Below are 7908 nucleotides of genomic sequence, written 5' to 3' on the forward strand. Positions count from 1 at the left end.
TTTTTTTTTTTTTTTTAATATCAGTCTAGCTAGAGATTGACCAATTTTATTGATTTTCTCAAAGAAAGTGCTTTTGGTGTTATTCATTTTCACACACACACACACACACACACACAAACACACACATTAGATGTTAAAAGACAGAAAAAGATAATCTTGCTAACCTTAACTAAAAGAAAGTTGTAGTGACTATATTACTATCAGACATGATAGATTTCACAGCAAACAATATTACATGGAATTTCTCAAGTTTATTTCATAATGACAAAGGGAGGTCATAAACAAATCTAAACATTTATGCACCTAATAATAAAATACATCGAGCAAAAACTGATAGAACTACAGGAGAGGCAGACAAATTATGGTTGGAGATTTGAATATTCCTCTCAATAGAAATGATCTACTAATTATATTTAAACTGAGTGACTGCATTTTCTGGATTCTGGATGGTTGCCCTTCATTAGCCAAATTGAAGAAAGAAACTCCTTGGACCAGACGCTTCAAAGCTGAAGCCCACAGGACCATAGAAGAATACCTTGAAGATATTGTTTGCATCAAAATCACCCAAACTCATGTCCTCCTTATCCAGGTCCTGTCCACTGTGATAATGAATCATTTTCTTGGAATCAAAGAGGATGGTAAAGACCTTGCCACTTCCTTGATCTTCTCCTCCTCCTTTTGAACCCCAGCACTGGCTCCATCATGCCGATGTGGATGGTACATAAAGATCTGTTTCCAATAAGCTTTCTTGATCTTGTCCTCAGAGGCATTCTTGTCCACTCCCAGAACTTTGTAGTAATTATCCCTCTTACTCTTCTTCAGTTCCAGCTGTGCATTTTTTAGGAGCTGTTTGTATTCTTTTGTTTTCTCCATCTGATATACTTTTTTCATAGCCTCACACTGTTTCCTCATACTGTTCTGTGTACATCAAACACTGAGCTCTTCTCAAGCAGGCTTTTATGTAAGCGCCAGGAGCTTCACTGCATTTGTGCAGCTGTCTATTGCATCATCTAGTTTCCCAAGCTCAGAATTAACTGTATCCCGGTTTCAGTAGAGTTTAGCAATTGCTTTTATATTGTTGAGGTCTATCCCAGGGCTTCCGTGTCCAGTTCATCAGCTAGTTTGTAATTTCCTTCCCTAAATGCTTTATTCCAGTCTTCTTTCTTTGTGTTAAATGCTCTGGCATTTCTGCACCCAACACAGGCCTTCTCATGGTCAGGAGCCATTCTGAGAGCCTGTACAAAAAACTGAACAACTGCCTGCTCAATACAATCTTCATAGTAAAGGCAAAGACCACGTACATACAGAGCATCCACATTGGTGGAATCCATTCATAAAATGTCACTGGCCGCAGACTGTGTTTCTGGATAATGACCCGGCATTGCTAAACATTCTGCTTTGAGGGATATGGAAGTGATGGCAGACAGGAGCAAATTCTAGGGCATAGTCCATGCAGAAAACAACCTTCTGAAAAGCCCACTTCTCAAAACCTGTTTCTGTGACTTTCTCCTATTCCACAACTGCATTAGCATTTGTGAACTCCTGTTGCGAGTGAGCATTGTTATGATCCAGTTCTAGGGCTTTCTGAAAACTGCAATGTGCTGCCATGGCATTCCCTGGAGAGAGGTGGCACTTGCCCTCTCGTAGATGTCCCCGGAAGAAACCATCAGCCAATTTCACTGACTGTGAAAGCATCTCCAAGCATTTCCCAAAACCTTCCAAGCATCATCAATATGGCTGCTCTATTACTATAATAGCTAGCATTTTTAGGGCACATATCTGTGGCTTTTGTCTAATAGTTATAAGCTTCATGGTAAGCTTCCTTGGCATAGTGTGCATTTCCTTGTTGCTTCAAAGACTCTGCTTCAGTATTTTAAATTACAAACTGGCAAAGCTGCCCTCCTTTTATTGAGGCAATCCTCCCTTTTTGTTCTTCTCCATCACTGTCCTGGCAAGCCCTCTTTGCTTCCTCTTCACGGAGCAGCCCTGGCTTTGTTGCCGCCATTACCACGTTGCACAATGGAGCAACTGACAGTTTCTTAAAAAGCTAATTATATCCCTGCCATATGATGCAGCAATTCCACTCCTAGATATTTACTTAAAGGAAAACAAAGCATATATCTATACATACAAAACTTGTAGATGAACATTTATAGCAGCTTTATTTATAGCAGCAGAAACCCGGGGGGGAAAAGGCTTCAATGTTTATGTTCAGGTGAGTGGATAAACAATTTTTGGTATGCCCATATAACAGAATACAAATCAATGCAAAAAGTGAACTATTGACTCACACAAAACATGGAAGAATCTCAAAATGATTATGCTGAGTGAAAAAACATGTATTTTTTTCTCAAAATGCATACTATATTCCATGTATGTAAAATTCTAGAACACCAACTAATCTACCATGTTAGAAAGCAGATCAGTGGTTGCTTGAGGACTCAGAGGTATGGGGAGCAGGGAGAAGAAGGTGGTATTACCAAGGGGCATGAGGAAGCTTGTGATGCATATTTTCATTATCTTGATTGTCATGCTGGGTGCAAACAAATGTCAAAGCTTTTCAATGTTTATTGTCTAATTATGTGCATTTTATTGTATGTCAATTTGGCCTCAACAAAGCTGTTAATAAAAAGTTTGTCAAACTGATGTTCCCCAGTAAATGAAATTTACTTCACGTCACCAACCAAAAACTGTACAAGGTCCATTTTTCCTCTGTTCTGTGTTTACAACTGACACTTAATATGAGAGACAGAATATTCAAAAATTCTATCTGCTGAGGGCCACAAATTATCAAGTCTCTGGGTCAAGGGTGGCCAACCACTGGTTAGGGGCTCAAGACAAAAAACGCAGAACCAACACATTCAACTGACCATGATCATTTGCCCAAGGGTAATCTCAGTTCAAGTGTGCACTTCTGCCAGTACAGACACTTGCTTCTTTATTACCCAAATGCTTGCACACATCTCACAAACTGGCACTATTTCACCAATGATGATTTGGAATTATAGTGGCCACTTTGGGAGAATTCCATCTGTTTCCAAAATTGTCCATCTTGCAGTGTTCTTAAAGCAAATGAAGTTGCTCTTCATTAGGACAGTAAAGTCCTAATATTGAATGTACTGTCTTTTTTGATTGGAGTAAAGAAGCTTCTAAATAAAATTCCGATTCCATAATAGCTTTAATTACAAGGAAAGCACCAAAAATCCATAGCTTATTACAGTCTGTCCTTTGATCCTGTAGCAAAGACCTACCTTGCCTTAAGGCTACAGCAGCCACTGCCAAATTCATGGCTGCGTCTGCTGGCACAATTCCAGGGGCTTTCTGGGAGCTAATGCTACACAATTTTGGCCCTTAACTGAAAATACCGATTTCCAGCAAACTGGTTTACTCCTGTAAGATCGTCTTACCTCTTCGCAAATTACTATTATTATAACACTTTATACCTTGCTACTTCCATTCTTAGGAAAAGAAGAAATGCAAATAACTTGGGGTTACCTAATTCATATAACACCTCCTTAAAGTTAGATGCCACTTGGGCTAATTGAAATTTGGGGGAAGAAGCCTAAATTGAATGATTTTACCGTGAAATAATGTCTTAAAAATCCTAATTTGGCTAGGTTTATCCTGAATTAGAAGAATTAAATTTGTCATTACCAGGTAGAAATTTAGCATTTATGACAGAAATTGAATTTGGTTATAGAAAAATTTTAAAAATCTCTATTTCATGCACAATTAAGTCATGGATTGATCCATTTACATCCACTAAAAAAGCATCCACCTCTACTAAGAGGAGGATCCAGCCGCCTGGTCTATCTCGTTTGGGCAGTGATGGAGTGAATCATATAAACTCCCAGACAAGGGTCTCAAGATAGAATTTAAAATAATTCCACTACAAGGATAAAGGAGATTATAGAATAGATTGGGACAGAAATAGGCATGCTACGCCAGAATTCACACAGGAGTTCATTTGAATCTAAACCTATGCTCTTTTTTAGTCTGATGAGATGGTTCAGAGTTTGCATTTCAACTCACTAGCTTAGAGTCTGAGCATTATTGCCTCTTATGTAAAAGAGGGATTATAGTGATCTTAAAGGGTGAGAGAGCCTCTTTAAATGCCTGACACTAGTGTTTGACTCATTTTATTTAAAATTATAGCTATTTATGTAGCAGAATGTCAGATGATGTTGTGGAGAACCTAAGGAATCAACCAAAAAAAAAAGGTTATATACCAAATGATCAGTTTTCTGGCCAGGGAGAATTTGTATTGAAATTGGCAAGAAAGACGCAGCAGGATTTCTGAACTTCCTGTACATAATTAAGTGAAAGTCAGAGGGAGTCAGAGAAATTATACTTGCTTTCGCAGCTCCGTTCTACAGCATTCTTCCACCACAAAAAGCTTGCAGCCGATTTGTTCAGACCAGTTCTAAATGCCTGCAGAGGTAATAGCCCCGCCTTTTGGAGATTATTACTTCACCTAACTCTGATGAGAGACAAGCTAATAGAATTTCCCATTAAGAGTATTTCTGGATACTAAATTTACTCATTTTCCTCTGTAGTCTCATTCCATTTCTATTTATTCTCACCAATGTTCAGTGATATTGCTTTGACTTACTGTCAAAGTTTGACATGAACTTGACTCATGACTTCAGGTTATTCTATTCACCATCTACCTTTCCCTAGTTCTTCTTCACCCCCTCCCTAAAAACTTCCAAAAAACCTTTCTGAGAGTATGTTTTTAAGTAACAGCCTTACCTGTATGTTACAGCCTCTAAGATGATGAAGTCAACACTGACGTGCTTCTTTTGAGACAGATTTCATCATCACAGCAGTGAAAGAAACACAAGATGAGTTTTGAGGGTGACTTTTTTTAAGATGAAGATGGCTAGGGAGAAGTCTGTTGGATGAAAAATGAGCCCATTTGGCAAAGGATTAAATGAAGCAGCAAGTTTGATAAATCTGTTTGAGGTTTAAGAATATTCAGACACCTTTTCTTCCCAAGAAAATCCCCACACATCTCTTTTGGAACAAAGGCTTCTCTACAATGGTTCCAAATGATTCAGACATAACTTCCTGCATCTGCCACCAAAGGGATTTCTTCACTTTTAGTAAGACCATTAGCCGGCTTGCCAAATTCTTCAGCATAACAAAATCACACGTCATTTCTCTCTTGGGCATGCTGAAATGGTGAAAATTGCCCAGAGAAAATGGAAACTCTGATAATTGATTTTCTTACTGTTTTCAAAAGACCCAACCCTTTCTCTTATTAAATTGAATCTTTCAGGATGAACACAATCAAAACCATGCGGAATACCTCTACATTCTTAGAACACTTTCCAGCTAAAGTTTACAGATGATATTTTTTCAGACACAGATTTAAGATTAAATCATTTTTCTGAAAGAGAACTCTTCTCTCTGAGCTTATGTGGAATCAGCCAATTTGACTGTGTGATTTACTTTGTCCTTTTTATCTAAAGTCCAAGAATTAAAGATGAAAAAAAAATCAGGTAAATATTGGCTGTAAAACAGATGTTCATGTCATAAACTTGATACTGAGAAATAAATCTCTCTCCTCATTAGTGAACTACTTGAGGTAGAGACTTCGTTGACAAAATGGCTGAAATGCAGTACCTTTAGTTTCCTCATAAATTATGTTTCCAAATGATTGGATAATGTTGTCAATACGAATATGAGGTATATATATTTCCAAATCAAGATGCTTTGTGGTTGTCCATAAGATACAGATTGAGTTGTATGATATCACTGCTAGATAGGCATGTGAGAAAACATACTGAACACTGAAAAACAATCTTTTTTTTTTTGAGACGAAGTCTCTGTCGCCCAGGCTGGAGTATAGTGGTGCCATCTTGGCTCACTGCAACCTCAGCCCCCTGGGTTCAAGCGATTCTCCTGCCTCAGCCTCCCGAGTAGCTGGAACTATAGGGGTGTGCCACCACACCCGGCTAATTTTTTATTTTTAGTAGAGACGGGGTTTCACCATGTTGGCCAGGCTGCTCTTAAACTCCTGAACTCAGGTGATCCATCAGCCTCGGCCTCCCAAAGTGCTGGGATTAGAGGTGTGCACCACCACACCTGGCCAAACATTTTACATTTGAATGTTCTTCCAATAGAAACACTTGATGACCTTTACTAGAATAACTCTTTATATACCAAAAGCATGTCTGGGCTATGAAGACAAGTTCTTTGAACTATTCATTTCCTGAACACAATTGTATTAGTCTGCTTGGGGTACTATAATAAACTAGAGATTGGGTGACTTAAATCAGAGACATTACTTTTCACAGTTTTGGAGGTTGGGAAGTTCAAGATCAAGGTGCCAACAGATTCAGTGTCTGGTGAAGATCTACTGCCTGGCTTGTAGTCAACTGCCTTCTCCCTGGGTCCTCACATGACAGAGAGTCAAAGTTCTTACTCTTCCACTTCTTAAAAAGCCACTAGGGTGAGGTGCGGTGGCTCACGCCTGTAATCCCAGCACTTCGTGAGGCCAAGGCTGGTGGATCATGAGGTCAGGAGATCGAGACCATCCTGGCTAACATGGTGAAACCCCATCTCTACTAAAAACACAAAAAATTAGCAGGGCATGGTGCACACACCTGTAGTCCCAGTTACTCAGGAGGCTGAGGCAGGAGAATCCCTTGAACCCGGGAGGTGGAGGTTGCAGTGAGCCAAGATTGCGCCACTGCACTCCAGTCTGGGTGACAGAACGAGACTCCATCTCAAAAAAAAAAAAGCCACTAATCCCACTCTCATGACCTCATCTAATCCTAATCACCTCCAAATCCTCAACAATACATTCCATCATATTGGGAGTTAGAGCTTCAACATATGAATTGGGAGTGACAGGAGAGATAATGCAATTTAGTCCATAGCAATGATATGACAGTATTTAATATCTCAACTGATATTTATACCCTTCTTTTCTAAAGTTCTATATCAGAAAAAAGAATTTCATGAGGCAGTCTAGAGATCGTTGACCTCAAATTCTGACCAGCTCTGCTGCTAGAACATCTGAGTTCTACCTTAGGGTGGATATATGTTCTTTTTCCCCAGGGTATCCACTCTTCCTCATGATGGTAACAATACCCCAATTTTGCTTTGGATGAACAACCGCATCCCCAATTCATGTGCTTAGGAAAAGGTGACTCCTCTTTACTGTGAGGTGGAGCCTAAGCGAAAGAGCTCACCTCACCACCATCGTCCACCCACCCAGACCCCAGTCACTATGAGTGTTTAAAGGATGGGATGAGCACATTGACCCAATCTGAGTCAGAGAGAGAGTGTGTGGGAATCCCTAGAATTATAAAGAAGCTGCAGGAGGCAATTCTTCCGCTGCAGAACTTGAAAGTAGAATAACTACGTAAAGTTGAATATGCTATGGACCACAGTGCAGCACCTAGAAACAGACCCTGATGGTATTCTCTAAGCACAGAATCAAGCAGTAGCTAAAACTAGCTCTCTTCCTGGATGATTTCATTTATTCCAAAAGACCATCAAGTGTTAAGTCAGAGTTCAATTTTTAAATGGCTGCAACATTTAAAAAATCCTAATTGGCATTTAAGCTTCTCCACTACTTGAGAAGTAACATTTAATATCTTAATTAAATTGTTATTAAAGACAAGTTTTTGGCTGGGCGCAGTGGCTCACGCCTGTAATCCCAGCACTTTGGGAGGCCGAGGCGGGCGGGTCATGATGTCAGGAGATGGAGACCACCCTGGCTAACACGGCGAAATCTCGTCTCTACTAAAAATACAAAAAATTAGCCAGGAGTGGCGGCACACACCTGTGGTCCCAGCTACTCAGGAGGCTGAGGCTGGGGAATTGCTTGAACCTAGGACGCGGAGGTTGCAGTGAGCCAAGATCGTGCCATTGCACTCCAGTCTGGGTGAGAGC

At 39.9% G+C, this 7908-nt stretch overlaps 1 pseudogene; it reads right to left on the reverse strand.

Annotated features, from left to right (window-relative positions):
- Positions 1 to 460: 460 nt before the first annotated feature.
- LOC105531260 lies at positions 461 to 2011 on the reverse strand (annotated as a pseudogene).
- Positions 2012 to 7908: the final 5897 nt, after the last annotated feature.

The sequence above is a fragment of the Mandrillus leucophaeus genome, unplaced genomic scaffold, assembly GCF_000951045.1.
Source record: "Mandrillus leucophaeus isolate KB7577 unplaced genomic scaffold, Mleu.le_1.0 Scaffold876, whole genome shotgun sequence".
In the NCBI taxonomy this organism is placed as follows: domain Eukaryota; kingdom Metazoa; phylum Chordata; class Mammalia; order Primates; family Cercopithecidae; genus Mandrillus; species Mandrillus leucophaeus.